This window comes from Ischnura elegans, chromosome 9 (assembly GCF_921293095.1).
Source record: "Ischnura elegans chromosome 9, ioIscEleg1.1, whole genome shotgun sequence".
NCBI classification, from domain to species: Eukaryota; Metazoa; Arthropoda; class Insecta; order Odonata; family Coenagrionidae; genus Ischnura; species Ischnura elegans.
The window spans coordinates 31,899,457-31,914,669 of NC_060254.1; the positions used below are offsets into that span (position 1 = coordinate 31,899,457).

Here is a 15,213-nt window from a genome sequence, read left to right on the forward strand (position 1 = left end):
AGGGGGACCCATAATAATATATACACTAAAAATTGTAATATATACACTTTAATGTAAAACTCCACTATGGACCATAGTTTAGACATTCTATACATATTATTTTCAAGATGTCAAGGTAACCATTTTTAGTTTATAATATCAGGGATATATCGCATTTCCACGAAGCCAAGCCTATAACGATTTCACACGTTGAGGGGGACATTCAATTTCGATTTTCGGCGATAAAGTTTTATTTTCATTCGCCGCATTCTTACGTCCCACATCCCTAGTAGGACCAGCGAGCAATGTGGGGGGCCAAGAGTACAATCACTCCGTTCACGTTCCACTCATGCGACTTTTTTTAGGTGCTCGACGTTGTCTTACGATGACCAGTATGTATAAGCAAGGCATGCATTCCATAACCATCACGGCCCATCTTCCCTCGGCCGAAACCACATTCTACGCCTCGGAACGACCTGTTTCTGCCCTGCGGCAGAAATTAACGCCGTCCAAACCTCGCCACGCCCTCATCCCTTTGTCTCCACGGCCTTTCCCTCCACCAACTAACGCCTTTCCAACCCCTCCGGACCCTTGCTAACTCCCTCCACCTACACACCCTAGCCTCCTCCTCCTCTGACTTTGTGATAATACGAAGAGCACCAAAAGACCACCCTGTCAGTGTGAGAATGCTACAATGAAGCCCGTTTTTACAGTATAACAAGTACTACTAAACGCAAGTAATGGTAATAATGAAATGAAAAAACTTAATTTTATTCCACCAATTCATTTAAAGGCATTCCTAGTTTCGACGCAGCGGTGACATCATCGGATACCTGTTTTTTCATTTGATGATGACGCCAAAATCTAGCCATGGCTTTAAATAAAATGGTGACATAAAACAGAGTCTTTTCATTTCACTATTAAAATGAACTTCCAAAAAGTTGAGTCAATTGAGAAAGTTGAGAAAGAATGACAATTGGGGTAGGTAAGTAATTGTGCTGGATACCTATGAGGGGGAAACTACATGTCCTCTGCGATAAAGGCAGTGGAAATTACATAGTAGAACGTATAAATATAATAATCTTTAACATAGTAAAGCCTTAACAAGAAAAACATCAGTAAATACTAGTTAGTACATAAAAGTTTCTACATTCAACATCACTGATAAATTCAATCAGATGAGGCACTAACCGGAGAAACATGCAAACAGTACGCCACCCCTTCCTCAGCAATATATATTTTGTGTCTACATCCCTATTTGTGAAAAAATGCATGTAAAATTCAATAAACACCACATTATCTTCCTCATTACTAGCAACATCCATCCATAACCCAAATTCTACCTTCAACGGCATCACAGCGGCTTTCCTCCCGTACCCCTGCATGTTCCTCCCATTGTATTCGAAAGCGAGCACATGTTTCCTATCGCAAAAGGTGGATCTCCATTTATTTTGCTCGTCCCCTCCCCTTCTCGACTTCCTCTCAACCCCCGACAACATGCTCTCGGAGTGGAGAATAACCGAGGTCGGCCCTGAGGCGGCTGGTGCGGTCTGGCAAAACCTCCCTCTAAAAGGAAAATTGACTCCGTTTGAGTGTTGCCAGGAGGGTGTCGCCAAAGATTATGGAGTGATGATACGAGAGAGAGAGAGAGAGAGAGAGAGAGAGAGAGAGGCGCCCGACGCCGCCCTGTAGAGTGGGATGCATCGCCAATGGGCCCATCTGGCCCTGGACCCTCACACCAACCTCCCCCCAAGGGTTCAACATCTCATCTTTGGTTTACCCTACCTCATCTCGCACCGCACACTCTCTCCATATCTCTCCCACTTACCCTTTTACCCCCACGCTCTTTCCCCTCCCCCATCCGTTCCAGACGCGTGGGTTATGCGAGGGACTTATAACCGAATGATAAACCGTAAAACCAGCACGTGTGTATGGAAATGCAGCCGGGGAGGACCCCGAGAAGAAGGTGTCTTATTACTCGTTCAGGGCGAGTATTCGGTGAGCCATGTTGCGTATAACGTCGGGAAATTGTCGGGCAAGTTCCCATAATAATTACATGCAGAAAATTATGAGTAAAAGTAATTATTTATTAGCCAATGAAGGCAGATCCTAATATACAGCCGAATAAAGGAAGGTTAAGCATCAACAATACGTTTCGATTTCAGATTTTTTCGTTTCCTTCACGTAAGATAAAATTATGCTTCCAGGCAAGATTCATATTTTCTACCCAAATAATCGTTAATAAATATGTATGAATAGACTACATTCGAAAAGTCAGGAATAAACTGGTCTATTTTCTGGGAGATTATTCTTTAATTTTCTCTCTCTATCTCCATCTCTCTAGAACTAGATCAAAGCTTTATCACTCAGAAAAATAAAAAATAGTCTTGACGGGCCAAATAATTTACTTTCGGGATCATATATCAAAATTTGACATTCATTTTAATTTCAGGTGGAGCACTGTAAAAAGTTGCATACTGTCCTAATGAATCCTTGAACGCACTCGCGTTACTTAAAAAAAAATTATATCAGTATTCACTTTCTTAACTGATAGTAATTTAAAAAAGGTGGCTCGCATGCACTTAAAACTTTGATACAAACGTCCACTTTCACAAGAGTGAATTTGAATGATTTTTAACGAACAAGAGTGACGTAACAAGTATGTTTTTTTCATCGCCGAAAACTCTTAACCAATGAATTTCAAGACAAGAATGGTTTTGCTGGGTCAGTTATTTTGGCGTGACGCTCCTTTTCTCTCCACGCCTCTTTAATAAAAAATATAGCTATTTACACCTCGAATTCATTTATTTTTTCCGCTTCACTTTTCAAGCTGCCAATCAAAATCATGACGATACATCGTGATGCTACAAACTCTTTCATCAATTATAATCGGAAAATCCACGAATGCCGAAAAAATATAAATTTCCAAATAATGTAAACAAATACACTCTAGATGAATTCTTCTCGGGTTCTCAGCCAGGTTAATTCTGTCGTATAAGCCGACGTTTCGAGAGACGACTTGTATCCCATTTTCAAGGCCGTTTTACTCTTTGAAAGTCTATTTTCATGGGAGACAAGTCGTCTCTCGAAACGTTGCGTCGGCTTATAAGACAGAATTAACCTGGCTGATAACCCGAGAAGAATTAATCAATAGTATTCACCAGGATAAATTAAAATCGTTTATAAATAGACTATTGGATTCCTTTGATAGAGTTTTGAATTGTATGATGTGAGGCACGATATGGTGGAAGTTCTTCATATTAATAAAATTAGGCATTGCAATATTTCCACTGAGTTGTATTATGACACTACGCGTTTTGTCGTTACAAACAACATCATCAAGTGTAACACTTACAAAATTACACTTGATAATGTTGCTTGTAACGACGAAACGCGTAGTGTCATAATACAACTCTGTGGAAATAATGCAATGTCTAATTTTACTAATGAAGAGTTTTATCTATTTAGGAAACACCAACTTATGGGTAACAAGATACACATATGTTGTTTTAGTATAGAACATATAAGTAAGTTTCTGTAGCACCCAAATATTTCTTGAAAAAGTAACTCGAAGCAGGAACACAAAAACCAAACAATAAAATAACCTAATACTCCTATAGAGGTGATAATACACAAAATGTTTGTATAAGAATACTTAAAGCACCATTTTTTGCTTAATTATCGGTGTATTTTCGTGTGGATATACTCCATGCGGATTACTAACGGTTACAACACATATTTCATTAAAAATATTTAATGCTATCGCATAGATTATGATCCCCTAAGTTGAACACGTTGAACCAGACTTAAAGGAGAATTAGAGGAGGAAAAGTTTTATCCCTGAACTTGAACTTGGATTCTCTGATATTGCGTCGAAAGTCTAAACAAACTAAGCTAACATGTAACATTCCTCCCCAGAGGTTTTCTCTGTCATTAGATGAAAACGGTCCTGCTTTTAACAAGGTGGGCCTAATTTGACCCCACCACAAGTTGAATTAACTAATTCTACGGAATTTTGCGCTTTGGAACAATTGTGAATAACTTCGTAAAAAGATTCACCACTACCGCTGTGGGTTAACCTGCGGTTGTTCCAAATAAATTACTCGGGGTTGGCTGCAATTCTTTTCTCCATTCCAGTTTCGTTCTGGTGGTTTTGTACCCCCGCGTTCTAAACAAACCGATGACTTGAGTCCTTGCGAGTCAGGAGCTGAAAGTAATAAAACTGCCTTTTAAACGAAGGGTCGATAATTGCAACGCAGAACACTTTACGATTCCCACTGTTCCTTCAAATGACGAAAACGACCAGTATTCAGGTACATAACAGATATAAAGGACGACCAAGCTACTCTTTGTCAAGAAGTACATTAATTCTGAAATGGATATAATATAGAATGACTTGACAGCCAAAATTTGGTTACGTTTTTGGTATTACATGGTCAGGTCGTCAAAGACTGATTAGGGGCTCGAACGCCAGAATAGCAAGCGAAGCCTCTAAACCCTTCCCTGTAGAAGTTGGTCTTGTATACTAATGCATGTAGTAAAAATATTTTTAACTACAAAAGTCAATGTTACCCCATTCTATAACACCATTACCAAGAGCAAAATGAAAATTAGGAGGGGATACTACCTAAAGTAGTATTTTTTCTAAGAACTTCATCCTTCTTCTTCTCCTGAATGGAAACCATGAATAATGGCAGTGGATTATGGCTCCACTACACTGAGAGACCGACCAATTTTTTTTTCTTCCAAAAAAAAAAAACCCTTTGCAGCACAGAAGAGCTCCGCATACAAGCAAAGAGGCATCTCTCTCCTTTTCAGAGATGGGAGGGAGGTCTGGCCTGAGGGGACCAATTCCTGAGTTGCATGATGACCTCGGTTTCGGTGTCGGGACATGATGGAGAGCGTTGAAGGCGGGCAGGGGGTCTCGGAAGGTAAGCAGATGAAAGCGGGGGAGTAGAACGAGCCGAGAGGAAAAAGGGCTCCCTCCTTGAAGGGCTGACGTGAAGGGCTGACGTGAAGTGTACAGGCTTCGGGGAATGGGAAAATGCGAGTGGGTGAGCCGAGGTGGGGCTAGAAACAATGTAATTAAACCTCTTAGATTTGAGCCGCTGCGAGCCTTTTTATGGGGAAATTGGAAGGGCAGGAAAGATTTAAGACGAGGGTCGAGGAGAGGAGGTGCCACGATCCGTAGTAACCTCACCGGAGGATAACATATAGGCTGAAATATTTTTCATAGGCCGACTGCCGATTGGACTTCATCACATTCACTACTGGCAAGTCAGCTATATAATACATGCATGCCTCGTTGTAGACCGTTCTCCGAAAGGCCAAGGATGAAATTAGCTAGAGACTTTGCTAGAGTCAAATTAGGCCTAAAATACGCATCCCAAAATAGTGAAAATGGTAAGAGCAAATAAAAAACATGGCCCAATTTTAATCAGTTGCTTAATTCAATCATTAAAGAGCGATCAATCAGTTATATGACACTGTGAAGTAAATAGCGATGAACGCGATAAAACTGATTATGTACTAGTCATAAACAAAATAATAGTCTATACCGTCATGCAGAGTAATAAATGATAATTCAGGAATAAGCTGCCAACGCAGGACATCTTTTCCGAAATTAAAAAAAATATTCAAATATTTAAGAAATTACGGGTGAAATTAAGATTGACACCACGAAAAATGTGGAGTATGACTCCAGCAGAAAGAAACAATGATGGAAGACCACCGACTTTAAGAAAAGAATTGAGATGGAGATTAAGAATTCAATAAGTATGTCTAAATTGTTTAAAGCAAAAAGAAAAATACCTCAAACGTCAAAGTATAATTTTAATTTCTTTTACCAGGCTTTTGGAGAAGTCATAGGAAGGAAAACCTGCCTCTACAAGGAGGCATGAACGGTCAACGGGTCTTCAGTCTTGAGGCTATTCCTATTATTACAGCAATTGGAGAAGTTCCAGAAGAGAGAACGCAGATAGTAACTTTTCTGCTGCAGTGCAAACAATGTAGAAAAAACCGGACACATTTTGAAATGGGAAAACTGGAAAATAATCTTCTCGTCCCTTTAAACTGTTATTATATTAATTTCTGGATCAAAAATTATTTCTCATCGAAAACCAGTAAAACGGCGAACTTGATTATAAAAAAAACAACTTCATCCGAAACCAGTTTTTCAAAAATGCGAGTTCATTAAGCTGGCACGATGATTCCTGTGAAAAATCTAAGATACGATGGCTTCATTTTTTCCCCCTCATTCCAAGGAACTGGAATCCATCTCTACCAACGCACCATCAGAGGAGGCCAACGGGCTGAGCGTGTTTCTGAAAATACCATCGGCATGATAGTTACTCAGGTCCAACTAAGAGCCGTAATAAATGTAATTTTTTCGAAGTTTTCAAAGATTCTTTCTTACTATTGTCTACTGATCGCAGTTAGAGTAAATAACAACTGGGCTTTCCACAGAGCCTTTGTGAAACATCATTCGAATGCGAATAATTTCTATAGATGATCTCTGCATTCTCTTCGGGTTTTCACCGCGTCCGTTGGCTTATGGTGACAACAGTTGCGATGGCATTGCAGTCAGCGTCTTCAGGTCGAAAGGGAAGGTCGAACCTACAATTTCTATATATCTTATAGCGATACTTCTCAGTGTGTAGATCTTCATCATCAGTCAACAATCCCAGCATTAGTTTGACTCATCTCTTCATTCCTCTCTCCTATCTGCTCGCCTTTTCATAGCGATGTATTTCTTCTCTTTAACATCCTTTATTACCTATCCTATGAAACTCATTCGGGGCCGTCCTTTGCCCTTCTTCCCTTTCAGATATCCTTCTACGATTATTTTCATTAGCCATTACGTTATCATAACCACATTACGAGGACATCATGCCTAATATTTTGGCCAACTATCCCGATGTGGTCCCGTCTTACCCCGATTGTTTTAGAAGACTTCTCTTAGTGAGTGGGTAAAAGAAGGAAAAAGATGATAATTATATGAATGATCAATAAGTTAGTTGGTGCGAAGGTTTTCACTGTTCGATGGTAATGAAGGCTGCATTTTTTATTATGATATGATTCAATCAAGAATGTCATACTTCGGGCAGACCGAGAGAACTGTGAAGTGCCGTATACAAGAGCATAGAAGAGCGGTGAGAAACGAACATTTCCATCTTTCAGCTGTGGCCAATCATACTGTGTGTGAACCGGAACACGGCATCAACTGGAAAGAGACAAAAGTTATCGCCAGAGATTCCCGATATTTTCCCAAGATGATTAGAGAGGCGATTGAAATATCTAAATACCCTCATATTATTGGTAGCACGGCGACCAGTCAGCGACCACACACTTCATCAGGCTGCCTATATAACGGTGGCCAAGACACGGCATCTAGCATTTCGACCTGAAGACGCCTGCTGGAATGCAGGAGAAACTGCTGTCTCCATTAAAACGACGACGCGGGGAAACCCGAAAAATACAGCCTTCATATCCAGCAGTGTAGATGCATGCATCTCACCACGCTAACTCCTAATAAATTTTAGTAAATTTATGCAGTAAATAATCTCAAATTGCTATATTTAAGGGTTTGTAGACTCATAGTTAACCGAAACGGCGGGAAAATATACAGTTGAAAAATTTAATTATCAGTTATAAGGCTATTTCAGGCTATTTCAGGCTATTATTATATTTCTTTCTCCATTCGAAAACCAAATAGTACCATCTGCGGCATAGAAAAACGAGGTCTTTTTTTTAAGAATGTTTACGTGAAGTTGGATGTACGCATTTACTTTTATACGCACAGCATACGCAGAATCCCCTTAAATTATGATGTCAACCCTCGGAAGGAATATCCTTCTTCAGCTCTCTTATCCAGCACTAATCCACATACCCCTCCATCCCCATTTGCATGTGACTGCAATCCTCCCTGCCCAACACACTAACGACTGAATCCTCGGAGCTTAGGAGATTTGATAGCGATCTTCTGGCGGAACAAACAATGCGTCTCCCATCGACACAAGCGCTGATAATTCGATTTCCCCAGCGAGTAGCATTCCCGGCAGACGACGCGGACGAGATTAGGGGCGGCATGCAGAGGAATCAGCAGGGATGAGTGGGCGGAGGAACAGGGACGCGGACACCTACATTCCACCCGCACAACTACCTCACGGCGTATCGATAACGCCGCAAACCACGTGACCGGAGTCGCCTTGACGTCTCCGCAACCGTGCGTAGACAATTGGCCACACTTAAAAACAAATTTAAAGGATATTTGAAACCATGAGGCGGCGAGAGACCGGTATTTTTACAATCTAAAAAACATTTTTAACATCTAACGTTAATAATAATGGCTAGTGGTAACAAGAACGACTGATTTTGGCCGTCTAACCAATCAATTCCATCATCAAATATGTATCCATGTCATAATTTATACTATTAAATTTTGACGTGGAAATATAATTTATTTTATTTAATATTTAAATTTTATTTTATTATATATTGTTCACAAAGTTTAGCTTAGTGGGCATTATTGTCAAGAATGAATCTGGATACTGGTCGCTCATGCCACCCTGATAAACAGTGGAAATCGATAAGTTTGAAGATATCGACCCAACGTTAAAAAGGCACTCATTTTTAAAGCTAAAATAACAATATTTCTTCCTGATATTGTCGTTAATGTTCAAAAAACAATAATTATCATAGTAATTTAAATTGCAAGGAAACATAAGAGTAAGGAAAGGATCAGTCACTTTGTCCGGTATCGCCACCAAATCTTAAAGAAGGAGTAAGACAAACATCAAGAATAAAATAGCCGTAGCTTATGTGGTGTTCATATAAAAACAAACGCTTCTTTCCCAAGGCACAATTAGAGGCAATAAAATGTTACGTGCATAAAAACACGCAGACAAGTAGCAAACCTGACAAATATGCATGACACTTTGATAGCCGCAGATGGGTTGGTTCTAAGATTTAAAACCTGGTCAGATAGGAAACTGAATGATGCTTTGATGGTAGGACAGTTGAAGAAGTTGATACTCAAAAGAAGACATTATTGAAAATAAATCTAACATCAACGCTCCGGCATATTGCAGTTACACTAAGCTCCGCAAATATTTTCATATGTAGCTCTCTTCAAATAGCTCCAATTCATTACCGCTAACACTGGTATTATTAAGAGACTTGTATAGCTCGACTTAGTGGTAACCGCAAAGGGAACTACCAGTGGGATTTCAGTCACATATTCCATTCCTCGAATTGTTTTTAATGGGACAATTACGATAATAATAAACTACACAATGTAAAAAAGGGAGAAAGAACTATGTTGCAATGCCACATCAAAAGATATGCTAAACCACTAATGTTTCCATTGTAGTGAAACAGCCAGCCTGTGAAACATGAATTGCGTAATAAATCTTTTCAAATGGGAAAGCAGCGATGCACACGGTGTTCTATCAATGGAGTATCTTGCGTTTAGGTTGACTTCAGATCTGAAGTAGCATAATTTCTACATCTCCTCACTTACCACAAGTCTAACGATTTTTTCAAACGGCAGGAGCATGTCAAATCCTAGCTAATATACGATTTTGCTCACGTCAGTTAAAGATTTCACAATTCAACTCCATCGGATGAAGCTCATTTTTTTCCGGAAATGGATGAGGAAAATGAGACAATTGTATAAATTATAGAAATAATTTGCAGTTTAAATGCATTGGATTACAAAACCTTGGAGACGATTATTCACACTCGTGAAGTAAAACAAATGAAGCAGTCAACACATTATAAGTCTAAATTGTAGCGAGGTGGCGCCGTTAAATGGCGAAGTAATGAATACAGAGTTTATTCTCGTGTACCACTATGGTGCGATACGCCTTAGAACGATTCCTTCGAATGGGTTATAAACAGTGTCATTTGGAAAATTATCATGAGTGAGGTGCACTTTCTTGGAAACTTCATTTTTCTCATCAGAATTGTAGGTTTTAACAGGTTTTAAGTTCTTATTGTGGCATAAATGTACAACCATTTACAACAGACCGTTTATCTCATACTAATGAGAAGTTTTCGATCTGTCTATAGCATGTTAGTGCAGAAAAATATCTTGCACCACTAACTATATCCGGACATGGGTACCAAAACATATCACACATATAGAGCCAGTATCATAATGTGTGGTTAGCCTTAACCACAAGGTGATGCAGCGTTTAACTTAGCCTGGCGGAGGCTAAAAGCCCTGGTTAGGTTAAAGCCTGTCTTACACAGAAGCTAAACAGAGCTTTGAACCACATCAAGGTAAAGTTAAAGGCATAATCATCTTTTGGCTAGCGTTAACCAGGCATTATAAAACCGGCTCATATTAGCAACTTTTTGTAGACCAGTACTATTAATCTATTATTTGTTACGACTTTCTTTCAATAAAATCTTGAACTATGTTTATAGCTTCGATGTCAATACCTAATGGCAGTCTTCCACGGTATGTTGCAATGAGACACATGCATCCTTGGATACATCCCGTATTCATACGTGATGCATCCAAGATAAAAGTAAAAGAGGAGAGTGATAGCAAAGAAAGGAATTAATTCCTGCGTGAGATCTGAACACTTTTGCGCAATACGTGCGTCATTGAGGGTCGCGGCACGGGGTAGCGCGCAATTAAAATCTAATGCCCTGTAGTTAATGCTCTCCCGACGGATACAAGCATTATAATCATCACGTCCACGCGAACCTAACTGCAACGAAAGTCACGTGTCTGGGATATTCATACATAGGATCAAAATCTCGAATCAGAACGAGACCTGATAGAGTTGTTAGGAAATAGTGGTGAGATTGAAAATTACAAAATAAATTATACTTATTGTAAGTATGATTTTCATAGCCCAGGACTTACTTTTACTAAGTTACTTATTCATCATTATTTAGTTCAAAACCCTTACTTTTCGTAACTTATTGCGAATTGGCTACTTGCTCCGGGCTTAGTCATTCCATAACTAGAAACCTTTCCATTGCACTTTAAACGCTTTGCTTGCAAGGAAAGTTTGCGTCCGAATACAACAAATACATTATTAGTGAGAAAACGTGCGATAATAACTAAGTTTGTTTGGTATTCATTTAATGAGTAGTTTGAACAATAACATTCAAAAGCTCACGCTAATGATAAGCAGCTTAAACGAAAGAGGTTAGCTCTACCCTAACCTAACCAAACCAACCTTCGGGTTGAATCTCTGAGTGAGTGAAATTCAAAATTTCCGAATTGCACCCATCCAATAGGCAGGAATTTGGGATGAACACTTAAAATGTACAACTATGGGACGATTATAGTTTCTTCGATTTTTTCTGCAAATAGATTCTATATGACGTAAATAATTTCAACTGTTTGATTGCAAAATTTGTTTGTTTAAAAATTTTATGGGCTTTTGCTTGTGAATGACGAAGGCTTCGAAGTTGAAAAATAGCTTTATGTCCCAGCTTTCAGAATACGTACTTCGTTCAGCAATAAAATGATGTTTAATACGTGATATAGCATTAAGAGACCTTAATTTTCGGACGAACCTCGTAACTGTATCGAAGAGCAGAGTATTTCGGTGGAATATAGCGTGACGTCAATGCCTCACATCGCCCGTACTCCGCCACCCATTCTCTTTCACACGTATTCTACCTCTTCTTTCTGTGAACTGCCCCCGTCTCCTTGACCTCTTCCTCGCCTCACGCTCCCACCACCCGCACCGGCATAAGCCCTCTCACCTCCTGACTCAGTGCCTCCTAGAGGGATGGGTGCATGGGCGGAAGAAAAACGCCCACATGCCGCTCAGCGAGCCACCGAACGAACACGTATGACCAAGAGTGTAGGATCAAATTTGGTGCACAGAACAGGCTCTGGTCGCTTCGATTTTACACATGACAGCGCAATAATGCCCTATAAGCAGCATTTTGAGAGTAGCAGCCTGATGAAAACCTTGATAAGAAAAGAAAACAACCTTAAAGGCCATCAACTTAAGGGTGGATGGCGATATTTAGTGGAACCTTGTAATAGGAAATATAATCTTAGATACACTAATATTGTATGCTCCTCTTTTTTTTAATGGTCTGACCCAGATTTCGACACTCTACATTATGTCATACTCCCCCAAGAGAAGTAACATATCGCAAATATGTAATTTTCGAATGGTGCATACCATGATTTAATCCCAAATGAAGTGTTTTCAAATGGCTTAAGTTAAACAAATTAAAGCAGCTGCAGAATTCCTACGCATGGCACTAACCAATAGCCCCACGAACGGGTGGGATCTTAAAATAATTTGTTTCGACCATTACGCGCTTCATTCGCCCTGACTCATATTTTTTAACTAATCACGAACTAAAAAAATCGGGACCTTGGAGAATTCCTTAAACCGTTTTCACAAAGTACTAAACTGCACAGAAGGGAAAACCCTCCATGATATAGACAAATAAAAACACACAAACAATCAATTCGCATTCGACAGGAGCTGGGCCGGAAGGAAAGCAGGAGATATCTTTGATCGGGAAGTCGAAATTTAGAAGGTTTCTATCCCCGTGAATAGGGTAGTTTCTGGAACACATTCAAGATGCACTCGTAAATAAAAGATTGTTAGTGCTAATGACGACAATCGATTGTCACGCAATGACCTGGAGACGGAAAGGAAAGCACACGAAAGATCACAGGACCGATTCCCTAGGGCAGAGAAAGCATCCTTTCATGCATCCTAGAGTCCCACGCCAAAAGTTTGAGGAAGAGAAAATAGTGTGACATTCGCGCTTAGAGATAGACACGCTTGCGGAACCCGGATGACAACGACTTAACCTACTGACTGATGAAAAGCAGAGAAATTTATCCATGTCTATCACCATAAACTTCCATAGATAAATATGTGATGATTAACTTTTGGCGAAAAGTTAAGAATAGTAAAAAATAAACTAAAATATCCTTTGCGGTAAAGCCTTTGATTACGTCAATTTTCATACCAGAAGAACGGACTAATGCTACCAAAACTATTAAATATAAACCATCTCATCTCCATCATCAAGGTCACACCAAAAAAAAAAGATTTAATTAATGGAGGGACCAAAATAATTTCAGAAGTAGATAACTTATGTATTACGTCAAATGCCCAACTGGATGTTCTTTTGCACCAATTAATGCGCTGTTCGTTCTTTTCTAGATTATTTTATTAACCCTGCATAAACTTTAAATACAATGGTACTTAAATGAAAAAACTGCGACACGCTAGCCATAAGAACTTAATTATTTCAGCACAAATTCAATGTCACTTTCATTGACATAAATTTCGATTATGAATACCAAAATCAATGAATTTTGATAATTATGTCTGCCCGCGACATTTTTAGCCACACGAATAAATGTGACATCTGGAGTAAGCCTAACAACGATAGACACTACTTTCTTATAAGGCGCTTATGGGGAGCTCGATTGTCTGAATGGTTTGAGTTCAATGATTCTAACTGAATTGTCCATTATCTAAATACATGCTGAAGCCTAAACACACCCCAGCAAAAATGTTCGCAGTAATGGCCCTGAGAAAATAATTGGAACTTTGTTGGTGACAATCCATGCGTACGCTTTTAGCTTACCATTAGTCTAAAAAGATGTATTAGCCCACCAAGGACAAAAGTTGGATGAACGCATTCCCTGAGTGAATGGCGATGGCTATGGCCTCAATATTTGGCCACAAAAAAACTAAAAATATAATTTGGGCCATAAGAAAAGCTTTCAAAAACAGATAATTATGATGATGATGATGATGACAAAAAAAAATAGTTTTTGATGAAGCACGCACGCTCACTTAAGATAACAAAATAAATAACTGTAGCCGTGAATTAAAAAAAAAGCACAATGCCATTCATTAAATTTTTGAACAAACAAATTTTGCAAAAAATAACAAAGCAATAACTCCTATTTTTCGACATGAATTCAAATGAATTTATCATCGTCACTATCAACAATCCTATGATTTGCTATACGGAGCTGTAGCTCTCTTCTATACGTCAGCCTTTTCATTGCAAATGCATTTCATATCGACTACCTAACAGGCTTAGATTGCTAGAGAGATCCATTAGGGCAGCACATAGAAAGTATAGTATAAGAACAGTTAAATATCATTTGATGTTTTCCCTGCGAATAATGTGGGTAAACTGGCATCACACTTTTTAGTTTTTTTTAGTTTAATAAACTAAATTTATAGTAATAATGAGACTTAATACCCATAAACAAATAAAATGACGTTCAGCAACCCTAAGGTGGAGCCCAGAGTCAGAGTTTAAAACGTTGGCTAACTTGGATGATTTAACCCGGTAGGAATCCCGAGAAAAGTTTACCCATATTAGAACCGTTGCCATAGCTCAATAACTAAGGAGTTGCGACTACATGTTTATAGGACAAAAAAATGCTTAATATTGTCTCCCCTGCGACCTCCTTAAGTATTGCAGATTCCTCCAGAAACATCCTGTATAAATGTCCACCCACTCTTTGCATGACTTCTGCTCTCCCTCACCCCACCCGTCACGTCGCTCCGTTCTTCCGCTCTCGCATCAGTCAACCCCCTTTGGCGCACGCTAAAAGCGAGAGAAAGAGAAAGCACACGCCATTTTTCGGCTCTCTCCCTGATTGATGGCTAGTCGTTTTCGATTCGAAAGGTTTCCACCATTTAATCACGGGCGGTCGGATAGGAGTAGTTAACTTTCTTTGCCGCTTGATCCACTGCGGTAATTTTCCCACCGTATCTACCTCTTGCCATCGAGAGTGGAATTCATCGTCAACACCTTTCACACACGACTTACCAACTCCCTTTAATTGATTTGTACGTAGATCAGAGGGTTCGATATACCGTCACCAATGAGCGTTCTCCTCCCCGCAGTAATTCTCTGAGATTTAGAGACGAACAGCTTTGGGATTAACGCCAAACTGTACACCGAATTTATGAATGCAAGATATTTGGACTCTACAGGAAAGCAACTTGAGGGCCAAGGAAGGATCTAGGAGATCCTAAGGATTAGGAACACATAGGCAAAAATATTCACCATGCCTACAATAATTGAGGATATTGCTACGGCAAATTATTAGTCCCTCTATTTGGAGGAAAGCAATGAAAAAACTAATTAAAGAACTTTAAAGGATATAATAATAAGAATACCTTCTTTACCTAACACTGGTACTCAATAAGACTTTCATTTTGTGAGAATTGGCGTATTTTGAGATAAATTTACTTA

The 15,213-nt window shown here is 39.3% G+C and overlaps 1 protein-coding gene across 5 annotated transcripts in view; it reads right to left on the reverse strand.

Moving 5' to 3' along the window:
* The window catches only part of LOC124165942 (band 4.1-like protein 4A), an 868,424-nt gene that overhangs the window by 569,635 nt on the left and 283,576 nt on the right, over window positions 1–15,213 (reverse strand). The window lies entirely within an intron of this gene.